This window comes from Rhinopithecus bieti, unplaced genomic scaffold (genome assembly GCF_001698545.2).
Source record: "Rhinopithecus bieti isolate Rb0 unplaced genomic scaffold, ASM169854v2 scaffold_32096, whole genome shotgun sequence".
Classification (NCBI taxonomy): domain Eukaryota; kingdom Metazoa; phylum Chordata; class Mammalia; order Primates; family Cercopithecidae; genus Rhinopithecus; species Rhinopithecus bieti.
The window spans coordinates 728,016-745,139 of NW_016813886.1; positions in this window are offsets into that span (position 1 = coordinate 728,016).

A 17,124-nucleotide genomic window follows, 5' to 3' on the forward strand; every position below is an offset into this window, starting at 1 on the left:
GTCTGCAGAGGGTGCAGGCACTTGATACTTGCTCAGGTACTGCAGAGGGCCCAGGTGCTTGGTACCCCTTCCGGCTCTCCTGCAGGCCTTTGTTGCTTTGCAAGCCCTGGGGCTGGCTGCAGGCAGAGCCCCCAGGACTTCCCCTCCAGCCCCTGCAAACCCTGTGCTGCTACCTGAGCTGAGGCCTGCCCAGGGCTTCCCGCCATGCCTGGACCCCTCATACAGACCAGAGAGGCCCCTCCCTGCTGGCTCTGTCTGTCCAGGGGAAGGTTCTGTGACGATGACCATGTTGAACTTTGTGCTGCCCGAGCACTTAAAATGTGGCTAGTGCGACTGAGGAACTGAATATTTAATTTTATCGAATTTAAAATAATGTAAAATTAAATAGCCACGTGTAGCTAGGATACTTATTGAGCAATACAGCTCTAAAAAACATCTCCATAGCCTCTCCTTGGGGTACCTGGGGAAGATGGACTCCTGCCACCCACCTCCCTACTGGAAGGAGAGCAGAGAAGCAGCCGGCTGGGTAGTGCCTGGATTATCCTGGTAATGCCTGGATTATCTGCTCTTGCAGCGTTCCCTCTGTGCCCTGGCTTCCAGGCAGCTTGAAAATGCACAGCCCTGAGGAGATGGGGAGCACTGCAGGGGTACACCCTGGGCACTCCCTGTCTGGAGAGTCTGCTGCTTTCCTCTAGGCCCAGCCCCAGGACTTCCTTCCTACAGCAGGCAGGGCTAGGAGCACAGACACAGCTTAGCCTTGGCAGAGCCCTGCCCTCAGGGGCCTCTTTGGAAAGGGGCTGATGAGCTACTGTGTATTAAGAGGCTGATGAAGAGCTGTCAGGGGACTCTCTATGCAGCCTGAGGCCCAGGCATGATCACGAATGCTGGGACCTCAGCATCCAGCCCTCTCTCCTCTGCCCCAGACTCCCCATCCCTCAGACTCAGGTGTTCCCTGCCCTGGACCCCCACCGGCCTGGGAGGCTCTTCCTGGCTCCTCCCGGCACCTCTGTTGTCCAACTCCTACTTGTCACTCAGAAGTCACCTCTTCCCACCCTACTTAGATGCTCAGCACTGGCACTGCGTGGAGCCTAGCATGCCCTCCGCCCTAGCTGTGCTGCATTTCCCTGTCGCCTGAGGGAGGCCTTGCAATGTCTGTGGCCCCAGGCTCCCTACATCACTCTTCACTGTTGTCTGTTCCTTGGTCTGTCTCGTGTGTCCAGTCTGCCTGAGTGGGTTCAGGTGTGTTGACTGCTGAACTCCCAGCATCTAGGGCAGCTGGGGACCTGGTGAGGATTCCTAGCTGCTGTTCAAATGTCTACCAGGAGAATGCCCTCTGGGTGGGGAGGACAGCCTGGGTCCAGCCAGGAGTGTGTTCAGCCAGCAGAAGGGGAGTGCAGGGGTCTGCTGGGAGCATCTGTCCGCTGCCCCACTCTCTGCAGCCCCTTGATGCATGCTCACCTGCCCCTCCAAGCCCCTTCTTCCTGGCCGGCCTGGCTCCGCACGGATCGAAGCCATCTATAAACATGAGGGGAAGGAGCTATGCGACCAGGGGCTTGAGCTGAAAACAACTCGCAGGGAGAGAACAAAGCGCCCAAATAAATCACCCGGGGCCCGACATTTGGAGCGTTTGCGTTGGAGACCAAACACAGATGCCCTTTAGATAAATACATTTTTGAGAAGCGTTCCGCAGGAGAACTTTATGACTTTAATAGGTTTTTGATGTCAGACAAGCATCAGGAAGTATTTTGTGGAGAGAGTTTCTCTAAAAAGCACAGAAACATTCTTCTCCCTCTGGCCCTTTAAACATAAGGATATGATGATCCCAGCAAGGGGAGGGGCTTCCTTTTCCAGGTTCCCTTGGGATTTGCCCAGGGCTGGGATTGCTCAGCTGAGAATGTTCTGGAAGGTTTGGAAGACCTCAGTGCTCCAGGCCAGCAGGGGGCGGGGGATCAGGGATGGGGGGGTCTCTCCGGAACCTGATTTAGAAGCTTAGAAGCATCCTGCTTACCCAGAGCAACTCCCCTCCCCTCCCAGCTCTGCCCTGCCCAGATCCCCAGAGGAGCCTGGGCCTCTGGTCCTAGAGGATAAGAAGGACTCTGCGTGGAGGACATTGGTCCTGCTGAGGCTTCCAGAGGTTGGCAATTTTCTGTAGATTGGATACTCTACAAAGTTCCCCAGGATGAAGCCCAGGAGTGCGGAGCTGAGCTCACTGTGGGCTCTGAGCCAGAGAGAGGAGACACTAGGAGAAGGTCAGATGTAATCTTGTCTGGAAGCTTCTCCTTCCGGCTTAGAGATGGGCCCCCACCCTGCTGCCCACCCATCCATCCTGGGCCCTGCCCAGGGTCCTGTAGCCGCCCTCTGCCCAGCTCAGGCTTGGATACCAAGCGGCCGCTGGTGGGGCTGACTCCATCCTACCTGAGTTGCTCTACTCTCAGCCTCCCAGCCCCAGGATAGGGCTGAGCTGTGAAGGTGTGGGTGCCCTCCTGGAATTGCAGTCCCAATTGCAACTCATCTTCTAGTGAGGCTGGCATCTAAGCACTATACACTAGTTCGTCCGTGCTGTGGCTTGGGACCACTTTGGGTGGGAGGTCCTAGGGCCAGGCTGGGCTGACTGCAGGCTTGTTTTCCAGGCCTGGCGGGTGTGGGCGGGGTCGCAGGGAGCCTAGGCAGAAGGGTTGCATGATGGTCCCAGGACCTGGCTCACAGAAAACACACAGGCAGCAACAAGAATTGAGAGGCAGCCCAGGTGGATTCCCTGGTGCTGGGGGCTCCGAGGGCACAGGCAGGCCGCCTCCTGGCAGGGCTGTGGATGGGGAGTGGGAGAGAAGGGACGGGTGTCTTCGCTGTTTTCCAGGACCCCCCCTGAAGGCTGCAGAAAGGTTCCAGGCCTCCATGTTGATGGCAGAGGTGGCGAGGCAGCTCACCCTCCGCCCTGCTGATTTCTGTGCACATTTGGGGCCACGTTTTCAACAGCTCCAGCGCTGGAGCCAAGAGACAGTTGGCCTCAGGTTTCCACCTCTGTGGGTATCCTGCCTCCCTGGGCCTGGCCCTCAGGGCCTGTCTCAGACACTCACCCACCCAGCCCTGCACTCACGGGGACCTAGGCACCCTCCTGCGTGAGAGGTGGTGCACATGGGGTTGGGACGGGGTCAGGACGGGGTTGTGTGTGAACAGCCTCCTTGGTTGATTCATCCTAGGCTGTAAATGAGGGGTAGGTGTGGAGAGGCCCACATTGGGAAGGGAAATGTTGCCCCCCTCCTTCTTCTCCTAGGGGCCCAAACTCACCTCCTCAGCCCCTGAGACACCCAGAACCTCATCAGGAGACCACCTAATGGAAGGATGAGAATAGTTGGAAGATCTTCTAAAGTCTTTCTCTTGCCTCATAGTTTATTTCCTTGCAGAATCCAGCCCCTCAGATGCAGCTGATGTCTTAGCCACCACACACAGCAACCTTTTCTGTCTTCACAGTTGTGTCTCTGAAGCAACTTCCAACTAAATAAAAGCAGCTCCGTAAAGGACGCGTCATTGAGGCTCTCGTGACCTGTGCCAGGTGGGAGGAAGTGACCTCTGCTCTATTTCCCAGCCCTGATGCCCAGCCTGGCATAGAGGGTAGCTGTTACCTGGTTACCCATTTGCATTTGTAATTTATCAGCTTTCTCCAAACCATAAAGGTTTGGGTTTTAGTCATGCGTATCTGGCCCCTGGAAGAAAGGCTGAATGAGACCCCTCAGGGAGGTAAATCATGTTTTCTAGACAAAGAGGCTGCCCTCTTTTTTGGGGGGGGGTAAGAACAGCTGGTGGAGATCCTCCCTACCATGTGGGCAAGTGGGCAGCCCAGGACTGGCCCCTCTAATTCACTCAGGATCACAACACCCCCAGGTGGCAGCTACATCCCTGTCTTATAGGTGAGCTAACTGAGGCTCCAGCTCAGGTGTTTCTTCTCTGGGGCCCTCAAGCCACCCTGCTCATGGTTCCCAAGTGCCAGTGGAGGCTGGTCACCAGGCGGATGTGGGGTATGGGCCGGGCTGTACACTTGCCATGAGCTCCCAGTGGCTGGGGTGCTGCTGGCTCCACATTTGGGCCGACACTTGGGATCCACTGCTCTCAATCCTGTAGGATGGGAGAGGGACAGGTGAGGGTCTCAGAGCGGAGGCACTCCCCCACCTACTGGCAGCATGTCCAGCTTGGCCAGGCATCCTCAGAGCTGCCAAGCCCCTCCTTCCATCCTCCTCCCCGTGTTCCTCTCTGTTCCCAGCCTCAGTGCCCTGGACTTATGCCCCTGGCCCTGGCCTCACGGGTCAGCGGGGAAGGACGCTTCTAGAACACACCACACCACACTCTGCAGAGACTTGGGTTTGCAGACAGCTCTTAGCCTTCTGACACCCATTTTTTCAGCTGGACTCCTCATGCAAGGCCCAGAGCCCTTGGAAGCCACCCATCCGGTGCCTCTGCCACCCCAGCAAAAAGGGTGGTCATTTCTGTGATCTAGGCCTGGATCCCACCCAAGATATCCATGACCCTGTACAGTACTGAGTGTCAGGGAATCTACAGCAAATGCATTTCCTTCACCTGCAAAATGGCTGCAGCGACAGTCCCACCTCACTCCTAGTCGGGGCGTGGATTCTGTGAGATGTGGGAGGGGAGGCCCCAGCACAGAGCAAGGGCTGATGAGCTGGGGGTGGTCACTTGCTGAAGGCTCACTCAGAGCCTGTGTGAGGCCAAAGCTGGGCCTGGGAGGCTGGGAGGAGAGGGAGGATGAGGGACGACTAGGGGGCCCTGCCTCTTTAGTTGAGGCTCCCAGGCAGCTGCAGACCCCACTCCCAAGTGACGGCGGCGCTGGCAGTGACTCCAGCTGGCCTGTGCGTTGTTATTTCCAGACTGAGTCTTTGGAGCAAAGGAATTTTCCTTCTTTAATGAAAACCTTGCAGCCAGGGAAGCCCCCGACTAAATGACTGATACTCAACAGATACGCACTTCTCAGAAATGTCTCCTAGTCAATGAAGAAGAGATAATAGTCAGTGGAATAAAAATTAATCTGGCCACTATAGGAATTAATATAAAAACATCAGATGCAGGACTTACAAGGAATGCCACCTCCACCTAACCCTTCCTGGGTTAAATACCCCGGGGATGCTGATTTACATTCTGTGCTGCAGGTCTCTGCCACCATAATCAATAGGAATGAGAAATGGGGCCAGCTGGGCCTGCCCGTCCGTGTGGGGTGGGGGGGAGTGTTCAGGGAGCGGGGAGGCTGCTGGGAGCAGGGGCCCATCTGGGCTGTCCCATCCCCTCCCTCTTCCACCCTGGTGAGCTCCAGTCCTGCAGCAGAAGGATTTTCAGAGGCCTGGCCCAGGGCACCTCTCATCAAGCTTCTCCAGGGAAGGAGAGGGCAGGTAAGGGTGGGGCAGGGTAGGGCTGGCTGGTCAGGTGCTGCCTGAGGCCCATGCAGTGGGGACCTCTCCCGGGGCCTGGGCTTTGAGATGCTCATGGCATTGATAGTCTGGGATCAAGGCCTCTGAGGGCCGCCCACCCACTGAAGGTGTGGGCGGGAAGCAAGAGTGTGTTCCAGCCTCTCTTTGCTTATAGACAGCTATCCCCTCCCCATGTCTCTCCTCATGGTCTCCCCTCTGTGTGACCCACCACCATTGTGGCTCCGTGAGAATGATGGGCCCACACTCCCCACTTCGGTGAAGCTCGCCTGAGCCACTGTTCACTCTGCCATCCCCAGTCTAAGTGCTGCGGATGCCTTCAAGGAGTTATAAGTCCAAGCCCTTGCTGGCCATGCCTGAGCTGCCTCTCTCCTTTCCCCTACTGGGAGCATCAAGTCTCCCCGCAGCTGCAGGGCTGCAAGAGCAGCAAGTTTCCTGCCCTCCTCCTTAGGAGCTGTGCTTGCTCAGCTCTGCCCCATCCTGTGCACACACCACATGGGGCAGAAGGGGGATGGGGGGGCCGTGTGGCAGTTGAGCTGTGCCACCCGTCCCTCCACCTGGAGGCCCTGTGGGAGACCGGTGAGGGGAGGACAGTGTGCTTATGTGTTTATCCCCTACCCCCTCCTAGCAAGGCCCCAGTGCCCCCGACCCCCACACCCAAGTCCCTCTTTCTCAGCCAGGTTTGGAGGTCCAGCACCATTCACTGAGCTCCTGCTGGGTCAGCCTCTCTCCAGGCCTGTAGGTTCCCCATGCTGCCCACACCTCTGCCCCTACAGGAAACCCCAGTCCCTGTCCCTTCCATGTCCCCTCTGCTTCTGCTGGACCCTGGTCATACAGCTCCCAGCAAAACCCCCGCAAGGCTAGCTGGTATGGGGGGGGGGGCGCTCAGTCCTTTGTCCCTGATGATGGCAGAATCAGCCCTTCCCAGTGCTTCTGTGCTGCTGTCTCCTTTGTGGGCCCTGCTCTGAGCAGCCTGGGTGACTCCCGTACCCACTGCCCACTCTGGACTGACCCAGGAAAGGCCCCACTTCCCATGCTGGAGTGCTAAGCCCCAGGACCTTAGAATGTGACTGTATTTGGAGCTAAGTTTATTAAAGAGGTAATCGAGGTCAGATGAGGTCATTAGGGTGGGCCCTGATCCAGTGTGACTGGTGTCCTCATAAAAGGGAAATTTGGGCACCAATAGACACACAGAGGGGAGACCATGAGGAGAGACGTGGGAAGACACAACTGTCTACAAGTAAGGAGAGGCTGGAATAGACCCTTCCCTAGCACCCTCAGGGAGCCGGTGGCCCTTGGAGGCCTTGATTCCAGACTTCCAGCCCTGGAACTGGGGGGCAGTAAACTTAGCCACCTGATCTGTGGCCCTTCCTTACAGCAGCCCCAGCAACTTGTGTACCTTGCAAAGGAATTCACTGTAGGGAATGCAAAGCACCATTTGTTTTTGTTTGTTTGTTTTCTCAGGGAAGTTGGTGTCTTAGGTATTTTTGTTGTTTAGTTTGTTTTGTTATGGCTTCATGAATCAGAATTTATTTACTAACGAACAGAGGTTGAGAGGAAGCTGCTGACTGGTGGGAAGGTGGCCTGGTGCTGTCTTGGCAGTGGCCTTGGTAGAGGCTGCTCCAGAGGTTGCTGGGATAGAGGGGCGTGGGCTGTGACCTGGGAGGGGAGCTGCAGCCCTCATCTCCAACTGAGGACCCCAAGGACCATGGCATGGTAGGAACTGCACTCTGCCCTCCCCCTGTTGCTGTCCTGGAGATGTTTCTGTGCCCATGGATGGCAGGGTGGTTGATCAGGAAGCCTGTGGAGGCCCAGGGCGCAACAACCTCTAGCTAGAGACTGGGGCACGGGCTTGTCCTCCCACATGGTCACAGGTCAATACTGCCTTAATAAAAAGGGCATACGTATTTTAAATAAAACCAAAGATGACTCATCTAATGAAACCCATCACAGAGGATCCCAGCGTATTGCTTAATGCCTGGGGACCCACGCTGCTCGAGGCCAGGCTCTGCTCTCACGCTGTCCCATTACTGCTGCTTTTAGAGTGGAGATCTAGAAAGGGCCATGTCTCTACAGGACAGTGTACAGCTTGCCACAGATCCACAGGAGGGATTCGGAGACCTCACAGCCTTTGGAAAAATGACCAAATATCTAATTCTGAAGACTAATACTTTTTGGTACTATGAAAACATCTCCCATTAAGTAGAAAACCCCAGACAGGGCTTCCAGCCTGCGACACTTTCCCTCTCACAGACCCTGGTGACCACGGATCCATGACTCCTGCAGCCGTGAATGTGGCTCTGAGTCCTGCCCCCAGGCCCGAGGAGCTGCTCTCGACCCATTGGAGCCCACCCAGCATGCAGAACCATCACTGCAGATGGGCTCTGGCCCTCTGCCCGCCTAGGATCTGTACCAGTGATCTGCAGACAGAAGACCCAGGGAAGGCTGGGAATCACCTAGGGTGTGTTCTCCCTGTCTGGCGCTGAATGAGAAGCCACCCCCAAGCTGAGTGTCCTAAAGCAACACCATCGTTTGCCTTACTCTTGAGTCTGCGATCCGGGCAGCGCTCGGTGCAGTAGCTTGTCTCTGCTCAGCTCTGACTCATTTAGGGCAGGCGGCTTGCAGGCTGGGGCTGGCAACACTGAGGTCCCTCATGCAGCGGGTGGCTGGTGGCTGTTGTTGACTGTCGGTTGACTAACAGCTCCCTTGCTGGAGCTGTGGGCCGGGACTGCTGGGCTTCCTTACAATGTGGTGGCCAGAGTCATGTTACTATCTGTAACCCATCGTCCTAAGTCACCTAAAACCCTCTCTCCTCTTTGTCTCAGCAGTTGTGAAGGCACCCCCGGTTTCAAGGACAGGAGAAATAGACTCTGCCTCTCAATGAGTGGCCAGATTCTGGAGGAGCTCAGAAATACTGCTGTAGCTGTTTCTGGACCATGAGATCTGCAACCTGCTGTGCCGTGGGCTAGAGGTCAGACCCACCAGGGAGTCTGGGCCCAGGGGTCAGGTTCCAAAGATGGTTCACCACCAGGAGTTAGGGACAAAGTCCAGAATGCCTCTTCACTGCATGGATGTGATCATGTGGCACTGCCCCACCGGGACGTCAGTGTCCACTCTAGCCCTCATTAGCATAACGAGACCAGACCCAGACACATCTCAGGGGCCTCGGCTCCCACTGCCTGCAATGCCAGGACATGTTGATCTGTGAATCCTTGGAATCTCCTTCAGGAAATGACCCACTCAAAGGGAGGATTTGTCATCCTGGGGCATTGTATACATCTCATCCAACTTCCAGACAAGCTGTAATTCTGTGAGTAACGGTTTGGCAGTGTGAGTGATGTCATCAGGGCAGACGCTTTGGTGAAGAGGGATGTGTGGCCTGGACACAGCCACCTCCCCCATGGAGCCCCCAGAGCTCACCTACCTCAGGAAAGTCAGGGCAGTCAGCTCCTGCCAGCCAGGATGTTCAGCTGGGAGCTGGAGGCAAGGGCATCCATTGGGCTTGGACTTCTATACCTGTGACACCTATGCAAGTGATGGACTCCCGGAGCCAGGGTTCCCTGCCCCCGCCACGAGGAGCCTGAGGGTAAAGGATGGCTGCTCAGCACACAGGATGTGATGGATAATTGCTGGCCCTGGGCCCTAGCTTTGTCCTCCCACTGCCTAGTGTGGCTCACCCGAGGCCTCTACCCTCCCCATCACATGACAGCGCCTACCTTGCAGCAATGTGCATGAAGGGCCCAGGGCCCCCTTTCCTCCTCTGAGGCCCAGTATGCTGCCAGACACATTCGAGGTCCTTGGTCAGCACCTCGGGGCCATGGGACCTGAGGCCTCTGTCTGGCTTCTGACCATTCTCAGAATGGGGTCTGACCTGTGGCCAGGACTCAGGAGCACCTGGCACCTGGAGCTGTCTGCACTGGGGCAGAGTAGGCCATCTGTGTCCAAGTGCTCAGCTGGGTTGCATGTGGACCCCAGTGAGGACGGAGATGGGGGGCTACTTTCCTGTGTCTGGGTGGAGATCTACTCCAAATGCCCATGTCCTGTATCAGAGCCAGTAGATTTGAGTCTTGGAAGGGACTTCGGCAATCTCAAAGGTCTACGAAAGAAAAAGGCCAGGCGTGGTGGCTCACCCCTGTAATCCCAGCACTCTGGGAGGCCGAGGCACGTGGATCACCTGAGGTCGGGAGTTCCAGACCAGCCTGGCCAACATGGTGAAATCCTGTCTCTACTAAAAATACAAAAATTAGCCAGGCATGGTAGCACACACCTGTAATCTTAGCTACTCAGGAGGCTGAGGCAGGAGAATTGCTTGAACCTGGGAGGTGGAGGTTCCAGTGAGCCAAGATCATGCCACTACGCTCCAGCCTGGGCAACAGAGTGAGGCTCCAACTCAAAAAAAAAAAAAAAAAAAAAAAAAAAAAAAGGAAGGGTAAGACCGGATGGTTCATTCCACATAACATTTCTGGAAGCTATGTGCGGAGCATCTCAGAACGTGGAGGTCCTGGGCCCCTCAGAATATCTGTCTCCCCGACCTGCCCTACTCTGCTTCTCCAGGTTGGCCTCCCCACCCTGAGTCATGCAGACTCCTCCCCCTCACCCGTGCTGATCTGCTCCAGAGTGACACTGGCAGGCAGCAAGGCCCTATCACACCAGGTGCATGGGGACTGGTGTGTTATCAGCACCAGTTAGCCTGACCCTTGTCTGCACCTGGCAGTGGGTGGCCCAGGCTGCTCTGATAGGTGGGTGCCTATGTTATAACACAGATCAGTGTGGAATGCCAGTGTGTCTGCCAGGTGTCATAGGATCCTCCCCACCGTGGTTCACCCCCACCTGCCCTGCCTGACGGTCCCTTCTGCCTGGGAGGGGCCAGCCCCAGCTTGCTGCGGCCTCTCCCTTGCCGTGCCCTGGCATCTGCGCAGCCACCCAGACTGCTGTGTGAAGCGTGTTCCCACTCTCCCTGTCCTGCTCTGCTTTCCTTATGCTCCTGTGATAGCTGCATTCGTCTGTGTGTTTGCATTCTTATTTGCATGTTGGCATTAACCCTGAGATAAAGCTCCTGAAGGCAGCGACGTGGTTGCCTGCCTCCAGTGCTGGGGAGGTGCAGGCCCTATAGCTGTCTCCTGGTTACATGAAGAAGGAGATGGTGATGCACCCAGATGGGGCTCTGCCTGGGACTCCGGTGGCTATGCGGCGTTCCACTGTGGGGCTGTGCTGTAATAATTCATCCACTCCTACTTGAGGACATCTAGCTTTTCTATTTGATGCTATAGACAAAGCTGTACTGCACATCTCTGCATTCACGTGTGACGATAGAAAAACATCAGCAATTCCAGGATCTGGACATACTGGTCAAAGAGTGTGTACCAAATGACTCCCCCAAATGTATGTCTAACAATTTATGATTTTTTAAGGAGATAGAGTCTGTGTCACCTAGGCTGGAGCACAGTGGTACAATCACAGCTCACTGCAGCCTCGAACTCCTGGACTCGACATCTTGTCACCTGAGCCTCCCAGAGTGCTGGGACCAAAAGCCTGAGCCACTATGCCTGGCCCAATTTATGACTTTTAATAATATTTGAAAACATATGTAAAATAATGAACCTAGCCCCACCCCTTACAGGACCCCTGAGACCTCGAGGCCAGGCTCTGTGATATGTCTCTCCTCTCAGACTTGGGGCCAAGTCTGGGGAGGGTGTGATTTCCAGGCCGCTGGACTGAGATAACCAGTATGGCCCCAGCTTCAGGGGCTCGCACCCAGGCTTCCTCACTCCTGCAGAAGCCAGCCTTCAGGGGGTCCCAGGATCAGGGTGTAACACAGGAAAATGCCAGCGGAGTCTCTGGGGGAGGAAGGCCATTTCTCCTCCTGCACTGTGAGGGGCTTTCTGAAGTTCACAAGTGTTTACTCAGCACCTGCTGTGAGCTGTGCTGATGCTGTGACAGGGCAGGTGGTAGGGATGAAGCCTGTGATGACAGGGAACGCCCTGCCCTCAAGAGCCTGCGTTCTCCTTGAGGGAGACAGACAAAGAGCTGGGCTCTGCAGCCGCCTACATGGAGAGTGAGGAGCTTGCAGTGGGGAGGAGAGCTTCACACCCACTGCTGGGGCCACACTCTTGAGCTGTCCTTCCCCGGAGGCTGCCTGGGCCAGGACTTGCTTCTAATGGACGGAAAAGGCAGAAGGGATGGCTGCCACCTCCAAGGTCCCCGCCTGACAGAGGCCTGTGGGTTGTCTTACTGGTGCTAGCTCCCTCTCTTGCCTTGCTTGCTTCGATATCCTCAGCAGCGCTCTGGGGAACCATGTGCCAGGGACTTGGGCAGCCTCTGCTACAGTTTGAGAGGAGCCCATTCCTGCCCACAGCCTCGTAAGGGAGCCTGAGGTGGACCCAGCCCTGAGATGACCCGATCCAGCTGAGCCTGAGCGCAGCCTATGGGAGACACTGGGCTGGGGGTGGGGGAAATGGCACTGAGCCATGCCCGGGTTCCTGACCCGCAGAAGCCAAGATCGCAATGTTCTCTGAAGCCCCTAAGGTTTGGGCTGATTTGTTCCTCAGCACTGGCTAACCAACGCCAAGGTGGGTGCAGTTTAAGATGGGGTAGCAGGGCAGGAGTTATTTGAGAAATGAGTTGTAGAAGAAGAGAGGGAATCATCGGACCTGGGGGCAGAGTTGGATTTGGGGACATGTGTTTGAGGGTGCTCAGGAGACCAGGGTGCTGGAGTAGAGTGAGGGGGTGAGAGGAGGTAGGGACCAAGGCAGAGAGGAGAAGGGGCCGTGCTGGCATCTGGGCTTCAGCTCACCTTAGGGAAAGGGCACCTTTGAGACCTCCAGCAGCTGCCATGTTCCCAGGTCCAGGTGGCCATTAAGTGGTTTGGGTGGGGAGTGGGGTGGCAGTAGAGATGACCAGAGGTGTGAGGTTTGTTTCCAAGGTAGACCACAGATTGGGCGGTTGGGGGTGTGAGGGAAGACGGCTGTTTTTGTACCTGAGAAGGTGATGGTGAGCAGGTTTTGGGGAGACCTGGAGGCTAGGGTTCACGGGTGCAGTCTGGAAGGCCTGTCCAACCTTGAGGTGGAGGGTGCAGGGGTGGGGTCTGGTGGCACACGGAGTCTGTAGAATGTGAATACAGATGAGCACTGGGTCCCCCCATGGGAAGATGGGGAGGAGGTGTGGGGGATGGAGAAGGAGGGAGGGGCCTGGCAGAGGGGGCCTGGAACTCGGCGAGGACAGTATTTCAAGAGGAGGACTGCCACTGAGTCACCACTGTTGCCAAGCTCTGCCTCAGTTTAGCAAGGTGAGGTTAGTGTTCAGGTGTCACAAAGTCTCCGTGGAGGGCTTAAGCGGGGCAACCCCAGGTGGGGCCACATCTCTGGAGCAGTTATGCCATCAAGAGGAGCAAACAAACAAGCAAAGCAAGTCAAACAGAGGACTGTCTTAAAGGCAGGGAGGTAACAGTATTTTTGGATACAGACGGGGAGGATCTGGTTAGAGAGGAAACCTGCACGAGGCAGGAGCAAGGGATGGCGGCTGGGACAGTCCCCAGGGAGGCAGAGGGAAATGACCGGGCCAGTGCTGGTTGGAAAATCAGAGCGTCTGATCTTCAGGAAGTTCTAGAGGATGCAGGTGCCCCTGAAGTCTGCAAGGGTCCCCTGCACACCCCTCTGCGACCTGGGGGCAGCCTACAGGAGCCCAAGCTGAGCTGGGAGACTGCACTTGGAATTTCCTGACCTGGATGAGGTTCAGCTCCTAATCTCATATTGCATCTATTGCATTGTTTCATGCGGTCTGTGAGAAGCTGAAAGAGTGTGGGCTGAGAGGGTTTGAAGAGGGGAGGAGAGGCCAACCCAGGACACTCTTCACCAAGTCTGAGGTCTGGGTTGGGACCAACAGTTTTGGTCACTGCCAGGGGTGCAGCCAGGTGGCAAGAGCCCTGGGCTACAAGACCAGGCTCAGATCAAGGCAAGGGGCAGCTTTTCTGAGCCTCAGCTTCCTCATCTGGAAAGTGGAGCAGGTGAGAGCCCAGCGTCATAGGCTGCACGAGGCCACCACGGGCAGTGACTTCATCCAGATGAGGAGCAAGATGGGTGTGCACAGAGGGGCAACCAGGACCCACAACCACAGGTTGTACACAGAGATGGCAACCAGGACCCACAGCCACTGGGTGTGTACAGAGTGGGGCAACCAGGACCCATGGCCATCAGGTGTGCACAGAGGGGGGATCCAGGACCCACAGTCACTGGGTGTGCACAGAGGGACAATGAGGACCCACATCAGGGGGTGTGCACAGAGAGGGCAACCAGGACCCACAGCTACCGGGTGTGCACAGAGGAGGTGACAGGACCCACACCCACTGGGCACGCACAGTGGGGGCAACCAGGACCCACAGCCACCAGTTGTGCACAGAGGGGGTAGCCAGGAAGCATCCTACCCACCCTCTTGATTTCACCAGGAGGAACTGGGGCCCAGAGAAGGCAGTAAGTGGCCGTGGGCACCAAGCCCACTCTCTTCTCCACCGACCATTTCAGACCGGGCTGTTTCTGGGAAGCAGCAAGGGGTTTTCAGCCAGGGCTTGGTATACAGCCAGGAGTCTGGGTTTCAGCCAGGATTTGGTATTTGTTAAAAGAGATGAAAAAGGTGAAGCTGTTATCAAGGGAAAGTATCTGGGGTCTGGGTTCACAGCAGGGTCTCAGGAACTAGATACCATCAGCCATGCCTGCATTGCGGATGTGAAGGGAAGCTGGGAGCTGTGTCTGTCACACATGGGAGGTCCCAAGCCCCCACCCCACTGCACTGCTCAGTGCTCCTGAGAGCCTGGAAGATGGAAACAGGTTGAACAATCCAGGAGGCACTAACCAGAGAGGCTGGGGCTAGCAGACTGGCAGCCTGCAGCTTCCTCCAACCTGGAGCTAACCTGGAGCTGGCAGTGGTGGCCTTCCAGCAGGGAGGTGGCTGGGGTTGGAAGCCCTGCATCCTGGTCTGCACAGGCTCTCAGGTTTGCTAAGTCCTGGAGCTCCCAGCTGCCCCCACAGATGAATTTCCCCTGCTGCTGCTTCATAATAGGTGGGACTCCATTTAGTTGAACCCCTGGAGTAGGAGGGGGGTAGAGACACTGGGATGGTCCCTCTGCTGAGAAAACATTTGGTGAATGCCACCAACCACTCCTCACTCAAACACATGTCACTTAAACATGGGCCATACAGATCTTCTTAATGGGATAAAGAAAATAGTGGCAGGCTCCATGAGGTTGTTTCCAACCGCCTTTCCCTTGAGATCTGTGCTATTGAAGCTAAAAGTCTAAATATATTCCCAGCCTCTCTTGAACTAAGTGTAGTCAAATGACACAGTTCTGGTAAATGAGACCTAAGCTGCAGTCAGCTGGGATATTTTGAGAAGGCTTGTTTTCTTGTCAAAAGATCCAAATGCAGCTCTTTTCTTTTCATTTCCTTTCTTCCTACATTGAAGATAGATGTGATGCCAGGCACTGGGGCAGCCATATTGCAACCCTGAGGCAGAATGCATGAAAGACAGACAAAGCCTTGATGGGGTTGAACTGCAGAACCCAGGCTAGCAGCTGCCTACTGGCAGGCCTCTTGTAAATGGAGGCAAAACAAAACATTATTTGTTTAGGCTGCTATGTTTGGAACTCTTGCAGTTGAAAGCATTCCTAGCGAGTATACACCACTATGGCAAAGCATCAGGAATATCACACCTAAGAGTAAAACCCTGGCCTCATTCTTGTTACATTCTGAAATAAGAGAAGGGTGTGCCCACCGTGACTTCTAGGAATAATATCACAAACAACCATTTTGGAGTGTTACTACATGCTAGCTACTGTCCTAGGCACTTGGCATATTTACTCATTTGATCTTTCCAGCAACTCTAAGGGGACATTTTACAGATGTTGAAACTGAGGCACAGAGAGGTTGGGGCGGGGGGAACTTGCCATGTTCCAAGTTCCAAGTCAGTGAGCAGTGAACCAGGGTGTGAATTCAGAAAGTCTGGCTCCAGAATCCATCCTTCTGACCACGTACGGATCCATCTATACGATCAGGAGATGAAGAAGAACAGTACAGCCCAGGTCAGCGACCTCTGGTCCTGTGCCTAGTGCCACTACATCCCCTTCCGCTGTGGACCACTCAGGGGAAGCCAGTAGGGGGTAGGATCAGAGCTGGAGAGCTGACACCTGGGATGTCCCCAAGAGCCTGCAGGGCCACTTCACAGAGAGCCAAGATGGGCCAGGGACCCACCTCTGCTCCAGAGCAGGTATAATAAACACTGCCAAGATTTTCTCTTCCTTGTCTTCTTCCTCTGCTTCTAAGGCCGATTGATCCCACTTCTGGTGAGTACCTTTCTCTTTATTTTTGAAACCACTTCAGTGTATTTCAACAGTGCTGGCCAGTTTTGTAGGCTGGAGAGCCGGCTAGAAAGCCGGCTGTCATTTTTGACCTATTATCTTCTAACACTTTTTAAAAAAATTACAGACAGGGGAACTATATGGCTGCTATAAAATCTTCAAGTAGTTCAGAAGTTTATAAATAAAAACTATAATTTTCTGCTTGTATTACCAGCCTCCATACCTCTGCTCACTACCCTCTCTGAGCGATAACATTACTTGGGAGCTTGGACTTCATCCTTCCAGAGTATTTCCTATACGAACACACTAATGTATGTAAGATATGTGCACATGTGCACACACACACACACATTTTATTTTAAATGTATTTAAAAACCAGATTACATGTGCCACTCTATAAGTTACTTCTTCTTTAGTAATTCTTAAACTTGAACAAATCAGACTCATTATTTTCAGTGTACACTGAGTGTCCTTTAGAAGGGGAGTTCAGTGGTTTTTTTAGCTGACCTTGATGGACACTCTAGTTGCTTCCACGGGTTACTGTTAGGCACCTGTGTGCTACTCTTTGTCAAACAGATTCCTGCAAATGGCGTGTCTGTGTGCAGATGCGCACGTGGCCATGTCTGACAGGGATGGCCAAATGCCCCTTAAGCTGTTGTACCAGCTCTCTCCCCGAAGTGAGAATGAGAGTGCTCCGTCCCCAGGCCCTCAGGAATTCTAGAGCAACAATGAGCACACCCAGCACTCACATCTTGGTTTGTAAATTCTGTCTCCACTAAAAGGAACCAGGGCTCCCTGGAGAAAGGTTTCCAGGGCTGGAGCAGAAAAGAAATGAGGTCAGAACATCTCACTGAAAGTGAGGAAAGACTCAGAGAACAAGGAAGGCATATTACAGGGCACAGGAACCAAGCACCCATTGGCGCCGCTGAGACATTCTGAGCATCAGAATGAATGCTAGGAATGAATGATGGCCCCTTAATAAAATAAAACTCCATGAGCTCATCATCCAATAATGATATGAAATAAAAAGATAAGGAAAAGCTTGTCTTTATAGTATAATAGAGCATCAGCTAGTAAAAGCAGGTGGAATTTAGAAAAATAATCATTTGGCAACAATTAGAACAAATGATTCAGGCAACAACCATCAGCAGATACCAAATTTGAGGGTGAAAGTTTGTGCAAGAATACAGAATCACACAGACTCCAAGTATCTGCCCATAAAAGTCCTGGTTTATTACAAAAGGAAGAATAGTAACCTCGTAATTGAGAAGCCCAGTGAATATTGACTTCACCAAATAGTGAAAGTTGGTATCACCATCAGTGATGGAATAAACTTCCACATTCATCCTG